Raw genomic sequence first — 22,935 nt, 5'->3', positions numbered from 1 at the left:
ATCACAAATCTGAACTCTTTTTCTATGAGTTTGTTGAAGTATAATTGACCTGTAACACTCTGTTAGCTCCAGATGCACAGCACAGTGATTTGATATTTCTATACATTACAATATGATCACAGTGATAAGTCTAGTTACCATCTGTCACCAAAGTTATTACATAGTTACTGACTGTAACTATGGTTACAGTTATCCCTGTGGTTCTCTTCTCTTGTAACTGAAAGTTTGTACCTCTTAACCTCCCTCACCTATTTCACTCATTCCCCCTCCCCGCTCCCACCTGGCAGCCACCTGCTTATTCTCTGTATCCATAAGTCTGTTTCTGTTTTGTTACATTTCTTCACTTGTTTTGTTTTTTAGATTCCACATATGAGTGAAATTACATGTTATTTGTCTTTCTTCATCTGATTTATTTCACTTTGCATAATATCCTCAAGGACATTCTATCCATGTTGCAAATGACAAGATTTCCTTCTTTTCTATGGCTGAGTAATGTTTCATTTTATATATATATATATATATATATATGGAAAATATGTATAATATATGTATGTTTATATATAAACATACATATATATGTTTATATATAATATATATATGTGTTTATATATATATATGTGTGTGTATAAGCATCTTTATCCATTCATCTATCCACTGACCCTTAGGTTGCTTTCATATCTCGATTTGTAACTAATGCTGCAGTAAACATAGATGCATATATCTTTTAGAATTAGTGTTTTGTTTTCTTCAGGTAAATACCGAGTAGTAAAACTTCTAGATCCTATGGCAGTTCTATTTTCAGTTTTATGAGGAACCTCAGACTGCTATTGATAGTTGTAGTCCCATCAACACTGTACGAGGGATCCCTTTTCTCCACATCCTCACCAACACTTGTTATTTCTTTTGGTGATAGCCATTTTGAGTGTGAGGTGATGTCTCATTGTGGTTTTGAATTGCATTTTCCCTGATGATTAGTGATGTTGAGCATTTTTTTCATGTGTCTGTTGGCCATCTGTATGTCTTCTTTAGAAAAATGTCTATTCAGATTCTCTGCCCATATCTTAATCAGGTTGTTTGTTTTTTGATATTTAGTTGTATGAGTTCTTTGTATATTTTGGATATTAACCTCTTAATAATATTGTTAATCACCAGGCCCTAGTGGCTCTGATAGTAAAGAACCTGCCTGAAATGCAGGAGACCTGGGTTTGATCCCTGGGCTGAGAAGATCCCTTGGAGAAGGGAATGGCTACACACTCCAGTATTCTTGCCTGGAGAATTCCATGAACATAGGAGACTAAAAGACTACAGTCCATGGGGTCACATAGAGTTAGACAAGACTGAGTGACTGACACTTTCACTTTGGGCTCCCCTGGTGGCTCAGATGGTAAAGAATCTGCCTGTACTATGGGAGACCTGGGTTCAGTCCTTGGGTCAGGAAGATCTCCTGAAAGGAATGCCTACCCACTCAAGTATCCTTGCCTGGAAAATTCCATGGACAGAAGAACCTGGTGGCCTTCAGTTCATGGGGTCACAAATAGTTGGACATGACTGACCAACTAACACTTTCACTTTCAACCTTATTGTATATGTGATTTGCAAATATCTTCTCCATTCAGTAGATGTCTTTTCATTTTGTAGGTAGTTTCCTTCACTGTGCAAAAGCTTTTTGGTTTGGGGTTATCCCATTTGACTATTTTTGCTTTTGTTTCTCTTGCCTGAGGACACAAATCCAAAAAAAAATTGCTAAGATCAATGTCAAAGAAAAACTGAGTTTTATGATTTCAGGTCTCACATTTAAGTCTTTAATCCATTTGAAGTTTATTTTTTTATATAGTATGAGAATGCAGTTCAGTTTGATTCTTTTAAATTTAGCTACTGCATTTTCCAAACACTGTTTACTGAAGAGGATGTCTTTTCTCCATTCTGTATTCTTGCCATGTTTGTTGTAGATTAATTGACCACCTAAGTATAGGTTCTGGGCTCTCTATTCTACTTCATTGATCAATGTGTTTGTTTTCATGCCAATACCATACTGTTTTGATTACTGAAACTTTGTAGTGTAGTTTGAAATCAGAGAGTATGATACCTGTAGCTTTGTCCTTTTTTTCTAAAGATAGTTTTGCCTATTTGGGATCTTTTGTGTTTCCATACACATTGTTTATATTATTTGTTCTAGTTCTATGAAAAATGCCATTGGAATGCAATAGGAATCGCATTGAATCTGTAAATTGCCTTGGGTAGTGTATTTTAATATTAATTCTTCTAATCTATAAGTACAGTTATATTTTCAGCTCATCAACCAGGTCTCTCCACAGACTAATCATGCTGGACATAGGAATAGATTTTCTCAAGCACATCAGAGACTTCTCAGCCTCTGTTTTGCTGTTCTGATTTGCCATGGCTTTGGAGCCCTGCTCAGTTACAGACCCAGCATGGATGACAGCACAAGCAGGAAGCTGAGCTCATGTATTCCCGTCTCACTCTTGTCAAACTGTGCATTCTCATCAATATCAGGGCAGAAATGAAACCAACAAAAGAGATTTCAGAAAAGACAGGGTGCCTCTGCCTTTGCATCATCTCACAAGAGGAGGGAAGAAAGGATTATTTTCTAATATATCTTCAACAGCAGTGTTCCAATCCCAGGAAATTATGATGTACATCACAGAGAAAAGCAGAGAACCAGTTGAGATTGGAGGAGAGCGGGGCAGGTGAGAGAAGGCAGCTTACAGAGGCGTAGGTTGCTGCCCAGGCACAGGGCTCTGTCTCCCTTGTCTCTTGTTCAAGTCATTGGTCTTGGACAATTTTTCATTAGGCCACGGTTGTCCCCTGCTGCTGCAGTGCTGCCAGACTCTCTGGCACTCCACCAGGCCCTTGATCCAGGAGCCTCAGGACAACTTGTAATCATGCACCAGATTTCCACAAGTCTCCCCAACTCTAAGATCAGAGGACTTCTTACCACGGAAATTAAAACCTTCTCTACTTATCTTCTAATCCTCCAACTCCTACTTTGGAGCCAAATTCCAGTCCCGGTTTATATCAAATTCTAAGAAATATGGACCCAGCCCTCAATAAGCAGTGTTAGTCCTTATTGCCTTCAGTAGCCCCTGCTATTTGCAGAGAATGGTGGAGTGAAGAGTGAAATGAGACACAGTCTTTGTCTTTGAGAGACTGAAATTTTACTTAAAAATTTATTCTCTAATTCTCTGTTAAAGGGATCTGAAAATCAGACTACCAGTTGACACATATGCATAGCATGTTGTGCTGATCAGAGATTACCTCTAATTCCTGAGAGAAGTTTATTTAATTCATTTTTACATTAAATGAAATATGTAATAAACCTAATAATATATATAGAAAATGAAGATCAGAGAGAAGTGAGGGGTAGTCAAAGTGTGACTGTTGTTGCTATGGCAGAGTGTGAAGTGTGGTCCTGAGCTTCTAGGAAACCAAGTCAAAACAGAGAGACATGATATAGTTACTAGTTCTCATTAGCAAGAATGTGACTGTTACTTATTCCTCAGGGGAAACAGAGCTTTTGTGTTTAGTTTCATATAGAGCATATGGAGGGATGTCACATCCTCAACAATCTTTATGCAGGAAATGCAGATGGGAAGTTCATAGAGGTGGCTTCTTTTGGTGATGGTCTATGATGAACTAGACCACATAGTCTTCTAGGGGGTTTAACTCTATTTAAAAGTAAGACTAGAAGTACTTAGAGAATATTTACTATCTGTTGATTTAATTAGAATTAAATGTTTCCTTCTTACATTTTTTTTTTTAAATTAAAAATACGTGACCCTTGAAGAAGAGTTAAGAGCAAAACTGAAGACAGATTTTGATTTGAAGTCTCTGAGGAATAAATGACAGGGATGCCCTTGGCTGATTTGATGAGTGTGTTTCCCTACTGCCATGCATTAATTAACTGTGTTTGACTTTCTATTTTTATGGTCAACTAATAAAGAAGTGTTGAAGTACAATTACTAGTTTAGATGTTCTAAGAAAAGCAGGCCACCCAACAGTAACGCAACGTGGAGCCTCTTCAGACTTCAGGAAGGGATTCTGCTGGGTTGGTTTGCCCGTGTTCAGGCCTTTTCCATATAAGCCTTATTATATTATGTATCTGTAATAGCCAAGAAAGTCTTAACATATTAAAGCGTGGAGTGTTTCTTAACACAGAACTGTCTAAAGGTCTCTCAAGTATTTGTGGAGTGTGATCAACTTTACTTTTTGGCATGTGAACAGTATGAATGAAGATATCTGATGGCTAAATGCAGGGGTGCAGAGGACAAGATAGAGTGAGCACAACAAATTTCCACCTCCTTCCCTAGGACATGGCAGGTACCCTTCTGCAGCATGACTTGTCCAGTCTGGTCCAGCTTTTTCTCCTCCTTGTATGGCACATATTTTGCTGGTGGTCTTTGGCATGTCCCACTCTATTCTGAACTGAGATGACCTATTCTTTGCATCAGAACCCTTTAACAATTTGTAAAACTTAATTATATTAGCTCCTAATGATTGGTAAGATTCAACTTAAGTTCAGTCACTATTGTCTAGTTTTTGTAATTCATACTTCTTCTATGCATTCTGTAAAATGCTAGGTGCTACTTAATTCCTCCAGAATGCTTTTTGCTGTTTGCTTGGCCTGTAGCTTTCTGGAATATTAGGACCCTTGGTCTCTGTGAATATTTTACCTGCCATGGAATTGGGAAAAACATTTAAAATTCACTGGTATATACATTCTTTCCTAATTGAATTTTTTTGGGGAAACCAAAGCAACACAAAGTTAGTCTCTGAAATTGCTACTTGGATTACTTTAAAAATTCATAAGAGAGTCATTTCCTAGTTGAGATACAGGCTAACATTGATCTCCTGCAATCAGAAGCATGGACACCATGATGCTTATTATGAGACCCCATCAAACAAGAAAGGAAGACCAGGAAAGAGTCCTCATTAAACACAGCTTCCAGACAATGAGGTTTCAATACCTCTCAAATCATACCAAGATTCTTCATAGACTAGGTTATTTGGGTATAAGACAAGTGCTCTGTAATTTGTGCGTGTGTTTGTATGACACAATTTTCTGCCTAAGTGGAAGGTGGTGAGTAAATTAACTTAGAAGGTTTTTGCCAGACAGCCTAAACAGCATTATAAAAAAAACACCCCTCATGTTGAGAAATGTGAGGGTGAAATGGTGTGTTTTGAAAGGCAGATATGATTATTGCATTTGTAAGACTTCCTTATTGCATTTGTCCATGGAAAAAAGATAGATGATTTAAACAGGATGCTTTGATTCCTTGGCACAAAGATTAGGTATTCAATGAGTACAAAAGGATGAGTGAGTGGATGAATGAATGAAATATGGGGACATAAATAAATGAGTTTCTTCCTTCTGGTGTCCCCAAGTCTCTGAAAGATCACTCACTCATCTATAATAATCCCTTGGGTGGACTGTGATTAAACTTAAGGAAAATGGGCTTTAAGGTCAGTTTTCAGACAATCAGAGGTCTCTTTTCTCTGGATAGCATGTAGGGCTGCAGTAAGGAGCAGGGCTTTCATGTGAGGCTTGATGCAAGGTGTTCATAGGAGACAGTGAGGCCTCAAAGATGACTTCTCAGGACTAGAAGGGGGGAAATTTCATAGACAAATTCACTGATGAACATCTTGCTATTACATTCTACACACTGTATTGTTTTTTATCTCTTGCATCTCATTGTTTTTAATTTTTAACTTTTACTTTGTATATGACACACATTCTTTCAAACTTCAAAGCAAAAGCAATGTCAGAGGCTCTGGCATATTTGTACCTTTAGAGTGTCAACTACAGCAGGATGTTTCTTGGCTGCTTCGGCACATCAGTAGAAGGAAGTACAGTCTATATCTGTGCAGGAAAAAAATGACGAATACAGAAAATACAGGAGTTGTGTAACAACATAATGGGGCATCTCAAGCAGTTTGTATCTTCCAAACTGTGCTTGAAAATGATGTTTCATTTCTTTAAGCTGCTCTTGTCAGCACCCCTGACGGAATGTCTGTAAATACTGACAGCCCAGCCGTTGCATCCAACTCCACAACCTGAGGACCACAGAGCTTCTTCCTACACCAAGGTCGGAGGGAAGGAAATACCACTAGCCCTGTTAACTATTTTCCTCCTTCCACAAATTCTGCTGTGTACAGTGGAGTTCTGGGGATTCCTCAAGCTCTGTGTTTACATGTGTTGGGAACTGTGTCAGCCCTGGAAATTTGGCTGGAACTTCAAGATCAACTCTGTGACTTACCTGCTCTGTAGTTTTGAGTGACTTGCTGAGTTTTCTGAGCCTCCCTTTCCTGCTTCATAAAATGAGAAAGATAATGTTGCCTACTCTCATTTGTTTCTTATGACGTTTGACCTAAATTTGATCAAGCACATAGAAGCCCAGTGTTGCGCTCCAAGTTGTTGGCTGAATAGTGATGAGTAAATCCTGTTTAGGAGCATGCATGCAAAAACAGAAGTATTAAAGAAGGTGCTAAGGTGGCAGATGTTTGTCACTTAGAAGGAACACTGGAGACCAGCATGAAGAGTACAGTTCTTGCAAACGTTTGGTGCATATAAATCAGTAAGGTCCAGGGACAGATGTACTGGAGAGGACGAGGACACAGCAACAGTTGTAAACCACTGGCCAATTCAATGGATGCCCACAAAGACCAGAGAGGCTTTAAACTTACTTTTTATTTTAAAGGACTGGCTGGTTAATCTTAGGAAAATACTAACCTGTCATAATATTATAACCAGGTCTCTGTCACCCAAGGAGTTATGAGTTTTGCCTGTAAAATTGTAATCACCTGAGAAAAGGCTCCTAAAGCCTAAAATTGAGTGGGGAGAGAGGGAGTCAGACGGGGCTTTGTGATTGCCCTGAGAAGGAGACCTGGGTATAAACTCTGACTTTTTGCCGTCAAACAGCTCTATGACCTTGAGCCACAGCTTCGCCTCTTTGAGATTTAACCTCATCATCTGTGAATGTGGATAACAATGCCTGTTATTACCTGAGGTAATTAGGTCCAGGACCTGGGACTCAGGAGAAGGGTTAATTGCAGTCATGTCTGTGACCAGCATCTGGGTCTCCTCCCCAACCCCACGTCAGCAGCACTGCCTGCCACACTGATGCCTGTGTCCAGCCACTGTGTCTAATACTAGATGCTGACCAGAATGGACTGTGTGGGCATGTGCCATCTCCAGACTGTGAAAACTGAAATGGTTTTCATGCCATCAAGACAATGTAGCATCTCTGTAACTTGTTGACATTTAGTCTGGACGACATGCAGTATAGCTTTGAGCTCACTCTGCAGATGACAGGAATGTCCTCTAAGCCTCAGCCTGTGGACAGAGCAGACCTAGAATCCAGGGATCCTGAGGACTGATCCAGGCGACTTCCGGGTAGTGTGGGATCCGGGCAGGTATGGGCTGCAGGGATCCTTCCTCTGAAGAATCTGCTCATAGCCTGCCACTGTCTCTCTAGAAGACACTGAATATTTTTCAAATGAATGTTCAGCCAACTCAGCCTATAACTGTAGCTTCTACATCTGTAACAAGCACCATAAACTCTAGTTGATCCCTTCCAACCTCGACTAGGGGCAAAGGTGATTCAGCCAATAGTCTCAGGACCCCTATGGTGCTCACGCGTGCCTGTTCCAAGATGGTTCAAATAGGAAGACAAAAAATGAGAGGCAGGAGAAATAGACAAGATTCAGGAGCTATTTCCAGTCCTCACTGTTGTAGACAAAGCAACACACCTGACATCCTTCACACAGTGTTTCCGTGTGTGCAATCTTGCTGTATTCAAGCAGCACGAACAAAAGGTTCTTGGGAACTTGCCTGAGCAAGACTCGTGCAGCACACGACTGCCTTCTGCAAAAACAGGAGCGTTTGTTCCGGTTAGAGTGTTGCCTCCTGGGTTGGCATCTGAACAAGCAGTACTTTAGCATTATGAGTTTCCTAAAAGTAAATGAATTACTGGGAATTTTCCCACTCATTTAAAAGTATTTCAAATCAAGGTGCATTTACTTTTCAGTCCACTGTATAGGGAAATAAATGTCAACTGCAACCCCAGCATTGCTGGCATTTATTCTGCTAACAACATAGAATTCTCTTCATCTAACCGCATGAACAGAGGAGCCTGGCTGGCTACAGTCCTTGGGGCCATAAAGAGTTGGACATGACTTGGCAACTAAAACAGCAAACCACGCCTGGTGTCCTGGTTGTGGCTCTCCAGATTCCTCTCTGGAAATCCCTCTCATTGCTTTAATTTCTCGCTGAAGAAATGGTGAAAAAGTGTGTATGGTGTGGTGTGTGGGTGTATGTCATGAGTGTGTAAACCTGCTTGTGAGTGTGTGTACACTGAGGAAGTTGTAGAATTCTGTAATTACCACCTCACAGCCTATTCATTCCCATTTCCTGTTAGAACGTGGGTAGCAGTGGATGGAGGTGGAAGATCACAGAACAACTTTTTCTTGTGCTCATGTCTGATGCCTTGGTAAGGGCCAGGTAGCTTGACCTACAGCTGATTTAATATCAAATCACACAACAGATCACCTAAGGACATCTTCTGTGTTCAGAGAACACATCTTGGGAAGGACCCCTGCCCAGCCTCTCCACCAGCTTGTCCATAAGCAGGGCCTGTTGGGAGAAGGCACACACCAGTTGTTCTAGTGGAGGGAGTGTAATACTGAGTTGTTAACCATGTATTAGGGAGCCAAGAAGACAGAGGGGATACTGGAATATCTCAGAGTAGCAAGTGCAGGAAATGGTTGGCACCAAGGTCAGAAGAGTAGGAGGAAGAGATTGGGATATGAAAACTCAGAAGCCTGGAGGAGGAGCCCTGGGCACAGAGACTTAGACATTCAGGAGGGGACTGCTGGGTCACTCATGCTAATGGCTCTGAGCTTACAGAGGGGCCCCGTAATGTGGTACCCAGGTTGCAGATAAAGAGGATGCCAGCTTCTTGCGCTGGGGTCTCTGAGGGTTTACAGGAAAGTTGGATAGGTCGGAGAAACCAGAAGTGAATTCACCAGCTGCTGGTGGGGAGCGGGTCAGCCAGACATTCACAGGAATGGGAGGGAAGTTCTCCCACTCACCTGTCTCCCTCTGGCACCCCCTTCTGGTGGAGCTAGCCTAGTAGAAAGCTGCTGACAAAGGGAAAATATGGTCAGCAGAGACATGGGCTCAGCATCCCAATGCAAGTAGGGAAGAGTGGGTTTGAAACAGAGGTAATAGTTTTGGAACTGGTGCAGCCTGCCAGCACGCCCATGACAAAGGTGTCCTTGGAACAGACCAGGGTTATGCACTTCTTGTTCCTCCATGAAACCTGAGCAGTTCCTTCAGCATCCTTGGTGGAAAAGAGTCTTGATATTCAATGGTCCTGAAACAAGCCTTTATCTAAGCTCCCATTTCATATTTCGTTTAAATCATCCATATAAATGCATAAAGATCTGTATGGCTTTTGATGTGTTTATATGTAAAGATAACTCTCAAAGAGTTGTCTGTTTTCTTTTGTACACCAGGTAGATAATCGTTTGTTATAAACATAGAGTTTATCCATCCTAATTTCTTGAAAAAGGAAAGAAACATTATGCCTCTCTGATTTTCTATTCAAAACTTTTTAATGCAAATGAAATCATGAATCAAGCATAAAAACAACCTAATTGCTAACCATCATATATTTTAATGATCCTTAATTAGAGCAAAATTTAAAGTGAATACAAGCATATTAGAAGTTTTTCTCATGGATCCTTAATTTGTGTCTATTACTCAGAAAGCTGACCCTGAGTATCCACCAGGCTTTAGAAGAATATACCATTCACTCACACAGAACCTATTTCTTAGATGCAAATACTTTTCTGAGTATAAACAAACACAGAAGATACATTGAACAGCTTCCTCAGGTGACAAAGTTCTTAAGACCTGTGCTTGTTCGAGTCTTGTCCTCTTGATTATGTTTTGAAAAGGAGAGCAAGCTTTAGCTAGTTTCCCTAAGGCTTCAAACCAGAGCTCTTGTCTGTATAGTGTGTGTGTGTGTGTGTGTGTGTGTGTGTGTTCTCAGGTATCATCTGGGCTCCCTATCCTTGAGCAGAAGCTGAGAGAGGTAACAGCTAGCCCTCCAGCATCACGCATTGTCTGCTTGGATCAGGGAGGTGAAAAATGTTCCTGTCAACTGCAGCTTGTGAATTTTTGAAGTTAGCATTTAAACTCCTCTTGATTTACAAGGATTGATGGCAAGGAAACAATCACACAGGAAGACTTAAATATAGCAGTATCCTGGTTCCTAAACATAGATTAGCACCCTTAGCTTTGCCAAATTTAACACTTCAGAAAATATCTTGGTGGAATATGGGGAGGTTGCAGAGAAGCTTGCAAGTAGCCCAATCCAGGGGAAGTCGCAGTGCTGTAAGGCCACATGTTAATTCTGGGCCTTCGGGCAGTAGTTCTACTGTGTTCATCTCATCTCATAAGGAAAGGAACAGGCAGGGCCCCTGTCCCTCCAGCTGCAGGCTATGGGCAGACTGAACCAAAGGCAGTCTTAAACCCTGGACAGAGTCAGTGACACCAGGGTTTAATTCCTCAAATCAAGGAAATACTGAAGGACTCTGTGTGACAGAAGTTATTACTGACTTCTGGAGATGAAGCAAATAGAATATGATCTGATTTAAAGGTAAGGGTTCCTGTAGGAGTGGGGGAAGTAAGCATAGGTTTCATGCAGCATTTGTCTGGTCCCCTTGCTGCGGTGGGCCCGACTGGAGCTGGTGGATGAAGTAGCAGTGACCGGCTGAGCCTGCCATCTCTTTGTCACCTTGTAACACTTGCAGGGGCATTCCTGACTGCAACAGTAACGCTTACCCACTCCCCACTGATTTCTGGCAGGAGGCTTTGTCAACTAAGTGCTTTTCCTCAAAGTGTGATCCCAGACCAGTCACATAAGTGTCACCTGCAAGCCCACTAGAAATGCAGAACCTCAGGCCTCACCCTAGACGTGCAGAATCAGAATCTGCATCTTAACAAGGATCCTCCCTGAATCCTTTCTGTGCCCAGGAAAATGAGACACATGCCCATACTGCAGATTTATTTCTATGTACTGTATTCCCCATAACAGTCTACTTCCAAGTTTCATTCCTGTTTTCTCAAGATACATTTGACATACGATGTTGTTAAGGTTAAGGTGTACACTAGGTTAATTAAACTGGTAGGTCATGAGTTCAGTGTGTCTCTAATGTTATTGCGGCAGACATCAGCAAGCCAAAATCTAAATTTGTATATGCCTCAAGGTTATGAAATTGAAACTCAAGGACAGCTGAGCACAAACCACCCATCAGGCTTGAGGCTGAAGCCAATCATCAATCATTTCCTCACTTTGTTTTCACCTTTTCTCTAGAGAGTCTCTCCCTGAGGTCCCATCAGTGGAGGGCCCTCACCACTTGTGATTTAACACCACTCCATTCAAATCTATTTTTGCTCAATAAACTCTTAAATTTTTTAATATGCCTCAGTTCATCTTTTAACATGTACAGTGTGATGGTTTGTACATCATGATTTGACACAATTACCACAATAAGATTAGGCTTCCCAGGTGGTGAAGTGGTAAAGAACCTGCCTGCCAGTGCAGGAGATGTAAGAGACACGGGTTCGATCCCTGGGTCAGGAAAATCCCTGGAGCAGGAAATGGCAGTCCTTGCCTGGAGAATCCTATGGACACAGGAGCCTGGCAGGCTACCGTCCATTCGGTCACAAAGAGTCGGACACAACTGAAGTGACTTAGCCCAGCACACCACAATAAAGTTAGTGAGCACATCATCACATCACAGCTACTGTGACATATGGAATACTTCACAGAATTGTATATCGTCCTCAGACAGGGGCCACGCTGACCTCCTCTGTATGGGTCCAGTTTCAGCATCTGTCCTGCCAGAGGGAGCACCTTGCTCCAGCTAAACCTAGTCCCCTGTTTTCTTCTAATGCTCTAACTGGAACATGACCTTCACTCTAATTTCCCACATGTCTCTCCTCCCGTAACAAGGTGGGAAGGAAGAAAGGAGGGGCAGGAAGGAGGGAAGAAAGGAAGAAAGATGGAGGGAAAGGAGAGAAGGAGAAGGAAGGAAGGAAGAAAAAAAAGGCAAGAAGGAGGGAAGGCAGAGTAGGAAAGATGTGGGGAGAAAGGAGGGAGAGCCAGTTCTCATGGCGCTGTGCATTACTGGAGCTCATGAACTCTGCTTCAAATACACGCATGCAAATGTATCCCATCCATTATTTCATTTTAAATGAAGAAGTGACCTTATGCAGTGTTCAAGACAGCATTCATTGGTGTAAGTTTGGAGCGCAATTTGCCAATGTCTATTGGAGTTCTTAAAAAGAATCTTTGATCCAGCAGTATCAGAATTTATCCCATGGATATAATTGCATAAATGCACAGAAATATATGTCAAAAGTGTCTGTCACAGGACTATTTAATAGCAAAAGGCTAGAAATAGTTGAAAGTATCAATACAAGTTGTTTTGAAAAAATCAGTGCACGTCTCTGCAATGGAATACTATCCCAGCACAAAAAACGAATTGAGGAAGTTTTGCATGTGCTTCTGTGGTGAGCTCTCTAGATAATGTTGTTAGCTGAGAAAAAGAAGGTGCCAGACAATATGCATATCACCCCATCTGTGTGTGATTTTAGTGTGTGTGCACGTGCTAATTCCCTTCAGTCATGTCTGACTCTGTGACCCCATGGACTGTAGCCCGCCAGGCTCCTCTGTGCATGGGATTCTCCAGGCAAGAATACTGGAGTGGGTTGCCATGCCCTCCTCCAGGGAATCTTCTTGACCCAGGGATCAAACCTGCATCTCCTCCATCTCCTGCATTGCAGGTGGATTCTTCACTGCTAAGCCACCAGGGAAGCTTGTGTACATTTATAAAACACAATTCATAACTTATTGTATTTATATCCAATGGAATTCTATAGCCATTACAAACACTGCTTTGGCAGAATTTTTAATACTTGGGACATCTTTGTAATGTGATGCTACGTTTAAAGGTTTTTTTTTTAAGTTTAAAACAAAAGCAGGATGTGTGTCATGATTTTCCTCCCCTTCCTTCCTTAAGCATTTTCCAATGTTATTAAATATTCCAAAAAAATATTTTCCTACTCTTGGATTTTTGTTTTCAGTTTTTCCAACTTGTACATAATTTTCCAACTTGTATGTAACATTTTTTTTTTTTTTTACCTAATGCTGTTTTTGAATTTCAAAGCCTTTCTGAAGATAAATGTAATTACTGGTTCATAGGGTATAATATTTTGTCATAATTATTGGCTCATAGGATGTGGCCCTTGATATTTATTGACAAATTAGTTTCCATAATCCACAAAGATTTTTAATGTAATATTTTCAACTTTTGTTAATGTAATTAGTTACTAAAAGCCATCATTTGTTCTACAAATTTTAAATTTTGCCATATAGCAGTTACTGACACCTACTGTCTGCCAAGCTGCCTTGAAGACACTGGACACGTCATCACAATTAAGACATGGTCTCTACCTTCGAGTCAGGGCTTCCCAGGTGGCGCTAGTGGTAGAGAACCTGCCTGCCAATGTAGGAGATGCAAGAGACAGTGGGCTGGGGAGATCCCCTGGAGAAGAAAATGGCACCCCACTCAAGTTTTGCCTAGAGACAGAGGAGCCTGACAGGCTGTGGTCCATAGGGTCACAAAGAGTCACACAGTTGAAGGAACTTAGCATGCACTCCCTACCTTCAAGTCAAAGTGTGACCCTTGGACCAGCACATTTGAATACATAATTAGAACATGATGCAGTTTGGCCTATCATAAAATTATGCCCACCATGCCATGGAATACAGCAGGCCTACGGTGTGACTGTGACAATTACCAAGAAAGGGAAGAGATTCTTACCCTTCACTTTGACTTCACTCCTCTCATTCCAACTAAACAGTGATGCTGACATACGGAAGGGGGAATTTTTCTTTTCTTACTCCTATCAGAGTTCAAGTATTAAGTATACCTGACTGTAGAAAGAAAGCAGAAAAGAAACTTACTCTAGTTTGTGTGTCAACTATCTATATTTCTGTGTCACCATTTATATATTTCACAGATTCAGAAGGTTATAAGCCTCCTTCAAGGACACATACATTCATCCTAAATCTGTAACCAAACTTAACCTTCCCACAGCCCATGTTCCCCTGCCTGCTTAGAATAGAAAGATGGTGGTCTAGCCTTCAAAGCATTTGCCCCAACTTCCAAAAAATATCCCCAAATAAAAGAAACCACTCAGGGCTTCTGTGGTGGCTCAGTGGTAAAGAATCCACCAGCCAAAGCAGGAGACACGAGTTCAATCCCTAATCCAAGATCCTACATGCCTCAGAGCAACTAAACCCATGTGCCACAACTATTGAGTCTGTGCTCTAGAGCCCAGGAACTGCAACTGCTGAGTCCACTCCCTCTAGAACCCGTGCTCTGCAACAAGAGAAGCCACCGCAATGAGAAGCCCAAGCGTTGCAACTAGAGGGTAGGATCCACTTGCCGCAACTAGAGAAAAGCCCAAGCAGCAGAGAAACTCAGCACAGCCAAAAATAAATAAATTAATTAAAAAAAAATGTTAAGAGACAACTCAGCCTCCACAAAAAGCACTGTCAAACCTCTTAATATTTCTTATGTCAAGAAAAATCTTAATTGAAACATCCTAACTAGGTTGAATAAATGAAATTGCCAATATTTGACTTTTTTAACCTGTAAAACTGGCAGTTCCACATAGTTCAACTAAAGCCTGCAATTTAATTTTTCCTGTTTCTTCCCAAGGCTACCAATTATACACGTCTAATATATTTTAGAACTAATCGAAACTTCATTTCATACCAAATGATTTCTGCAATATCTGTCCCAGATACAAAGAAAAGGTGGGAAAACTATTAACATAGGTTTATGCTTGCTTGTTACTTCTTAGATCATCAGTAAGATAAAACTGGAATACAATATTTCCCAAATTGAAGGGAAAGAGGTTTCCTGCTTATTTAAGCAGAGGGGCTTCTAGCCGATGCAGAATTAGGAGTCAGGCAAACATGGGCAAGCAAACTACCAGACTATAGTTTCTAGTCTCCAACCCAGACAAGGCTGGTGTCCTCCTCTTAACACAAACACGATGCTGAGAGTGTGTTATGAATCCAAGATTATTACTAATGTAAAGCTGCATGTCAGAGATTTAGGGAGAAGGAGAGAGAGAAGAGATGAGAAAGACAGAGTCAGCCTGAAATTGATGAAGACTCCCATCAATGGAAGCATTACTCTTATCAGATTTAAACTCATTATTGTAAGAAATTTAAGTTCCGTAATTCTGTAGAGGGTGTGGTATGGGAAATGATGCCTCGGAGCTTGGAAAGCTGGCCTGATCCCATAAAAACATCAGAATTTTCTTCAAAACTTCATCATAGTTTGAAATGCTTTATGGAGTCCTCCTATTCAAAATGTAATCCACAGCTCCAGCCTGTGTTCTCAGACTCTAAAGCGCACATGAATCACTTGGAGTCTTCTGAAATGAAAAATCTGATCCGGTAGGTCTGTGTGGGTCCTGAAAGCCTGTGTTTCCAACCAGCTCCAGTGAGGGGTGATGCTGCAGGCGGGATCCTGCTTCCAGGGTAAAGTACCCTTCTGACAGCCTTGGTTCCTCTTTCTAAATTTGCCATCTCCTCCTGCGGGTCACACACGGAGTGCTGAAGTCAAGAGGCACCAGTCCCCCTCAGTGGCCTTGCTCTCTCTTCTTTCAAATCTTCCTGCCTATAAAACAGGGGCTATGAAACCTAGCTGAGGATAGAATCTTTGACTTTCCCAGTAGCAGGAAATTTGGAGATTATCCTAATTCGATCCTTTCCCTCCGCCCCCCAGCCCATCTGTATCTTAAAGCCAGAGCCTGAGATCTTGCTGACAGAGTCTGCAGCCATCCCATCGGACCTGGGAGCACTCTGCAAGATAAGGGCCTCTTGCAGATAGTTTCAAATAAGTGAAAGTAACTATAAAAGCCATTGCTCAAAATTACTCACAAACCTCACGTTAATGGAGGGTCTCCCCCTTTGGGGTTAGGGCAGAAGACAAGAAACCCAGTGTTTCCTGGCGGGAGGCTGTAGGGGAATCCCTCCCGCCTATCCCTTTCCACAGCAGGTGAAAGCACAGGGCAATCTTGGTCTGCTCCCACCTGTCAACAGCAGGTGTCAGCTTCAGTTACTGTTTTGCAAAGTCGTTTCAGTCCTTTACTGGTACTCAGCAGAGAATGAGGTGTGATTCCCTGATCTCAGCTGTTTTTCCTCGGGCCTGTGGCACACTGGCTTTCCTGGGCTCATCTCCTCCCTCCTTCCCTCTCTGGAATGCATGTCTTGTTGATGGTAAATATACTGTGATAAACCAATCTGTAGTCATCAAGTGAGAGGTACAATAAAGCCGACGAGTGAACATGTTGAGCTACAAAGTGATGAAAATCATGTTTTATTCATGGAGAACCATTTTAATTGGGGACATAAAATGATACAAATCAAATGTAACTATGTATGTCTTGGAGTGGGGGAGGGGTGGAGGGGGAGTCAGGACTAAAAGGAGATGTTCTCATCTAAAGAGTCTGCTCTCTTTTGTCCTTTGTAGTTGCTATAGCACCATTTTGAAGTCCAGTAGGTCCTCTTGTCATTAAGGTCCTCAATGACAATTTAGCCAGTAAATTTCACATCACGTGTGGATGACCATATAATTTATTATCCAAACCAGGACCCTTTTGACAATGTAACGGGCACCACTGGTGACTGTGCTTCTATGTCAGGCAGGCACTGAGTCTGTCTCAGGTTAACCAAGACACAGCCCTTCTCATTATGGGCAGTTTTTGCCCTGGACCCAGTGACTTTCTGGCACTGAGATGTGAATCTGTCTCAGAAAAATTGCACCAGACAGAAATCAAACAGGCGAGGAAGACTTTACTCAAGACTACTGCGATAAGGGAGAGAGACTGACCTCTGCTTGAGTACAACAGGGACGGCTGGGGATGTGTAGCCAGTGAGCAGGAAGGAAGTCAGTGGACAGAAGATTACTAAGGGGAATTGCTTAGGTATGAAGGGCATGGGAATCCTTGCTAAACTGGGCCCAGTGGGACAGAGACTGCAGCCGAGGACGAGGCCTCCTTGAGCAGAAGATGGACACAGAGAAGCCTAACTAAAGTTTAGTCAAGGAGAGAGTTCTTACAGAATCTAATCAAATGAAAGGCAGCTTTAAAATTCATTCTTCTCCAAGGAAACCTGTAGTTTCCCACTATAACAACTCACTCTTGTTCTGAGGAATTCTCCCAAACATATTTATGTTCTAATTTCTTTTCCCTTGTGATTTCTTTTCATTTTCCTTTGCAAATCCAATTATTCTTGTGTTTGATTAGAAAATCTGTTTAATCTCCTGCTCTCTCCTTTGACTCCAGCAAAGCTAGGATGAAACTGACTTTTGAAAAATTAAGAAAGTGGTTTGAATTGACCAAGAGAAGCACAGTCATAATTCAGCCAGGAAGGACTTCACCAAGTGGTCCACATCTCATGGCGCCTTGTCTACTGAAGATTTGTTTATTTTATGTTTATCTCACATGTATGTCCATCTTTGCGGAGGCCGGTATAGAGTCCATTCTTGAAGCTCAGTGCTCACCACTGGGGAGGCCCCTCCCCCATCCCGGAGTCACTTTCCTCACCTATAAAATGAAGGCATCTGATTAGATGACTCCTTGTTACTTTGCAGGACTTTTTAAAAGTTCTGTAATTCTACCCCTCTCTAGATTGTATTTTCTTATAAAATATCCATCTTGGATCCATTATGAAAGATAGGATGTGAATGATGGTAAGTCATTCTGAAAATAATTACATTATGTAGGAACAGTCTCTGAAAGGCTTGGTTTTCCACACACACACACACACACACACACACACATATACATATACATTGTAGTTTGAAGTAAAAACAATCCAAAAAGGGTTTTCATAAATGTTCCCAGCAGCTTTGTTAGTGAAAGTGGTAGTGACGGGGTGGGGGTGGTAGAAACGACCGGAAATGTACTTCATCAGGATAACAAATTCAGAGTAGTTATGGACTGGCACAAGCAGAAAATCAGCATGCTCCAGCAGCAAAGGGGGTAAATATTGACAATTTTAGCAAAAAAAGGCAAGAAAAAACCCAAGTATGACACCACTTACTGAAAGTGTAAAAACACACAGAACAGTGCTACTTATTTCTGAGGGATACATACTTACATATGTAATAAAAGCATTTTTAAAATGCTTGTGTATGATAAAACACCAGATTCAGAATAGTGGTTACCTCTGGTGATTGAGAAGGGATTATAATTAGCGAGAGAATTCAGAGCTTCAGCTGCATTTGCTAATACTTGAATCCATAAACAGGGAGTTGGATATGCTTGTTCATTGTATTATATTTTACACTATTTTGTATATCTTAAAATGTTTTATGACATCCTTGTAGTAATGTTAGGAGGGTCGTGAAAAGCCATGGCATTCATTTGTTTGTAAAGATTAGAAACTGAATGTCAACAAGTTGCTACAATTTTTTAGTATCAAAGGTTAACAGACATTTAAAAGCTCCTTGCTATCTGCCCCTCAATTACAATACACCAAGCAATCAAAAACAAAACACACAAACAACTTCCGGTGTACACATTGCCAAAGGAACTACTGGTCAGGTACCAGTGTCTTGCGTCCCAACTTCTTACATTTCTAACTAGTATTGCTTTTTGGTGTTTTGAGACTTTTTACAACTTTTTGGTGTTTTGAGAAAAGTTTGTAAAAGCATATATGGGAAGTGATGTATAAAATTGAGATTAGAGGACTTTCCTGGTGGTCCAGCAGTTAAGACTCCATGCTTTCAATGCAGGGGGCATGGGTTCCATCCCCAGGTGGGCAGGGAAGTTCTGTATGAGGCATGGAATGGCAAAAAAAAAAAAAAATGAGATTGGATGCCAGATGATAAATTGAACAGTTTACCCTGCAAATAAGTATCAACTTGTTGCAGGAAGGGGGACCCCTTCCAGGGCCCGAAACTGGGCTCTTGTCTAACACTTGGAAATGAATTGTCCGAGGAGACACATGTGCTGACAAAGCAAGAGATTTTATTGGGAAAGGGCACCCGGATGGAAAGCAGTAGGGTACGGGAACCCAGGAGGACCGCTCTGTCACATGGCTTGCAGTCTCAGGTTTTATGGTGATGGGATTAGTTTCCTACCCCCATTAGTTTCCCATCCCATCCCCATCCCATGGGGTTATCTTTAGCCAATCATTCTGACTCGGAGTTCTTCCTGGTGGTGCACACCTTATTCAGCCAAGATGGATGCCAGAGAGAAGGATTCTGGGAGGTGGTTGGACAAGTGTCTCCTTTTGACCTTTCTCGAGCTCTTCTGGTTGGTGGAGGCTTATTGGTTCCCTGTTCCTTACCAGAACCTCCTGTGGTAAAACAACTCATACAAATGGTTACTGTGGTGCCTGGCCAGGGTGGGCAGTTTCAATCAGCGTGCTTCCCCTAACAAACTCAGCTCTGAGCTTCCAGGTGGCCTGGACAAGAGGAGAAACCCTCTGAGTCAATAAGAACCAGCTTAGTAGGAGAGTTTTCTTGGCACTAAAATTTGGGGAAGAACTAGTCACAAGGATCTTTATATCAAGGGCACTGAAGCCTTTTGCATGGTGCTCAAATCTCTTGATTTGCCCTTGACAGTGGCTCCCTGTGATTCACTCACTTCACACAGGACCAGAGTGATCTGGTTATAACAAGGTTCAGATCCTGTCGGCCCTTCAAAGGTCCCACTGCATACAGGTAAAGGCAGGACCCCTTCCTCATCCTCCAAGCTCTCTGCCCTGCCTGAGCGTCTGCCCTCACTGCCTGTCATTCTGCTGCTCTGTCAGACCTCCGTCACCCCAGTCTACTTTCCTTCCACGCAGAGCTTAACCTGCCTGGCCACCTCTTCCCTCAGTTGGGAATGCCCTGCTCCCCAGTGAACCTGGCCATCCAAGTCTCCATTCAAATGCCATTCCTACCACTGCCCCCCAGAGAGGCTTTCCTTAATCACATTGACAAAGGCAGCCTCCCTCCTAGTCTCATCCCTAGGCCTCAGGCAAAAAGGCCAGCACTGGGCCTGCCTGTTGAGGGTGCCCCTCTAGTCATTCTCCCAGTAGCCCATCAGGCCAAGGGGACTGGCATCCTCAGAGCCTGGGTCTCCTCTTCTAGACTGTGCCCTGGTCACCTGGGTCCCTGCAATTCTCTGCCCAAATGACCTAAGTTCATTTCTAGAATCTGTGGGCCTCTGCCTTAGGCCTTCCTCCCCATGGGTGGTCTGTGCTACCAGTTTGCACCACCCTAAGTCACAGGGTGGCTGGCCGTCTGCAGAGGCATCAGTGGCTCTTGGATATAGGGGCTGAGGTGTCAGGCATGAGTGCAGAGACCCCTCACACTAGGAGCTGGAGCTAGGCTAGGGAGGGAGGGGGGCAGGGGCAGGGTGTTCATCTAGGGATGAGGGTTGGGGTTGGCTCACCCAGCTCTGCCGTGTTCCAGTGCAGACCTCAGAAGTCTGAGAATACTGAAGCTGGCCTTCTAGGTCTCTATGAAGTTAATTTGTCAGGGTAAGAAGGTAGGTCATATTTTATTTAACACTTCATGAGCTTGGTTCACAACTTATAAATATTTTGACGCGTGTGGGCCTCCATCGGTCTTCTTGCTACATCTCCACAAACGTTAGAGGTGGGCCTTGCTTCCTCACCTGAAGGTCTGTCAGGAAGATGCGGGAGCTGGTTCAGCTGACAGGGCCTGGTGGTCACAGCCCCCCTAGAAGCACCTTTTCTGCCTCCTCCTTGCTGGGGGATTCAAGCCCTCTTCTAGGCAGCCATGCTCTCACTCTTCTGTTTCCCTCTTTATTTCATTTGCAGCAAAAGGCAGAAATCTGAAATTACCTTATTTCTTTATTTGTTTTATATTTGTCATTTTCCCACTAAAGTATGAGTTCTGTGAGGTCATGGACTTATGGCTGCATCTTAGAACTTGGCAAGCACGAGGTGCTCATTAAAAATGTGCTGAATGAGTAACATTGGGACAGTTTTGTGGCTGGACAACGCTAGGTCAAAGATGACTCAGAAAGGCCTTGTATCCCCAGCGGGCCCCAAGCCAGGTAAGGGAGCAGACCAGAAAAGACACAAAAGTCCTTTGCTTTCAGTTTCACATTCCTTAAGAGGCTAATTAATCTGGAAACAGGAAATGTGAATGTAGCCATTATTGGGGGATTTCTACTGGGAGAGAAATAGTTTGCAAACCAAATCAGTGCTAGGCAAGAGGGAGACTTTCCTGTTAGACCTGAGAGACAGGACAGGGCTACGGGAGTTTGGAAACCTGATGATGCAGCAGAAGCGGTGGAAACTCATTCCTTCTCCCTGAAGAGAAATTGCCCGTGGTCTTTCTAGGAAGGGGATGGTGTCAAATATTTTCTGCTGTTAAGCTAAAAATACTGTTCAGAACAGAGGCAAAAATCCCCTGGATGCTGCTCTCTGCCTTATTTCACTCCCATGGCAAAGAGTGATAGCTGCAGAGCAGCCTCCGCTGCTCACTCCCTCCATCCTTCACCAAGGCCTCCTGGTGGAGCAGGCTGGCTCTCAGCACTCTCTGGATGCCCCAGTGTGAATGTATGAAACAGACACAGCCACTAACACATAGAATTTTTTTTTTTAAAGAATAAGTTTCCTTCCTTTCCACTCAAATAAATATGAGGTCATTTTTATCCAAAGATGATAAAGCCAATCCACTTGAAATAGGGATGAAAATAAAATAGGAAATACTCAAAACTACTCTTTATGCCAAATTCAGACTTAAATTGAAGAAAGTAGGGAAAACCACTAGACAATTCAGGTATGACCTATATCAAATCCCTTATGATTATACAGTAGAAGTGACAAACACATTCAAGGGATAAGATCTGATAGACAGAGTGCCTGAAGAACTATGGACAGAGGTTCGTGATTGTACAGGAGGCAGTAATCAAGACTATCCCCAAGAAAGAGAAATGCAAAAATGCAAAATGGTTGTCTGAGGAGGCCTTACAGATAGCTGAGACAAGAAAAGAAGCTAAAGGCTAAGGAGAAAAGGAAAGATATACCCAACTGAATGCAGAGTTCCAAAGAATAGCAAGGAGAGATTAGAAAGCCTTCCTCAGAGGTCAATGCAAAGAAATAGAAGAAAACAATAGAATAGGAAAGACTTGAGATTTCCTCAAGAAATTTACAGATACCAAGGGACCATTTCATGCAAAGATGGGCACAATAAAGGACAGAAACGGTATGGACCTAACAGAAGCAGAAGATATTAAGAAGAGGTGGCAAGAATACATAGAACAACTACACAAAAAAGATCTTCATGAACCAGAGAATCACGATCGTGTGATCACTCATCTAGAGACAGACATCTTGGAATGCAAAGTCAAATGGACCTTAGGAAGCATCACTCCAAACAGTTAGTGGAGGTGATGGAATTCCAGCTGAGCTATTTCAAATCGCGAAAGATGATGCTGTGAAAGTGCTGCACTCAATATGCCAGCAAATTTGGAAAACTCAGCAGTGGCCACATGACTGGAAAAGTCAGTTTTCATTCCAATCCCAAAGAAAGGCAATGCCAAGGATGTTCAAACTACCACACAATTGCACTCATCTCACATGCTAGCAAAGTAATGCTCAAAATTCTCCAAGTCAGGCTTCAACAGTATATGAACTGAGAACTTTCAGATGTGCAAGTTGGGTTTAGAAAAGGCAGAGGAACCAGAGATCAAATTTCCAACATCCAGTGGATCATGGAAAAAGCAAGAGAGTTCCAGAAAAACATCTACTTCTGCTTTATTGACTATGCCAAAGCCTTTGACCATGTAGATCA

General features: G+C 42.2%; 1 protein-coding gene and 1 non-coding gene across 14 annotated transcripts in view; one reads left to right on the top strand and one right to left on the bottom strand.

Moving 5' to 3' along the window:
* The window catches only part of NEK11 (NIMA related kinase 11), a 282,360-nt gene that overhangs the window by 240,730 nt on the left and 18,695 nt on the right, over positions 1-22,935 (top strand). The gene's annotated exons all lie outside the window — the stretch shown is intronic.
* Positions 11,836-11,942, bottom strand: LOC112448300 (U6 spliceosomal RNA). The gene has a single exon (XR_003036667.1). It is a non-coding gene; the product is annotated as a U6 spliceosomal RNA (small nuclear RNA).

This window comes from Bos taurus, chromosome 1, assembly GCF_002263795.3.
Source record: "Bos taurus isolate L1 Dominette 01449 registration number 42190680 breed Hereford chromosome 1, ARS-UCD2.0, whole genome shotgun sequence".
NCBI classification, from domain to species: Eukaryota; Metazoa; Chordata; class Mammalia; order Artiodactyla; family Bovidae; genus Bos; species Bos taurus.
This window is presented reverse-complemented; position numbering and strand designations above follow the sequence as displayed.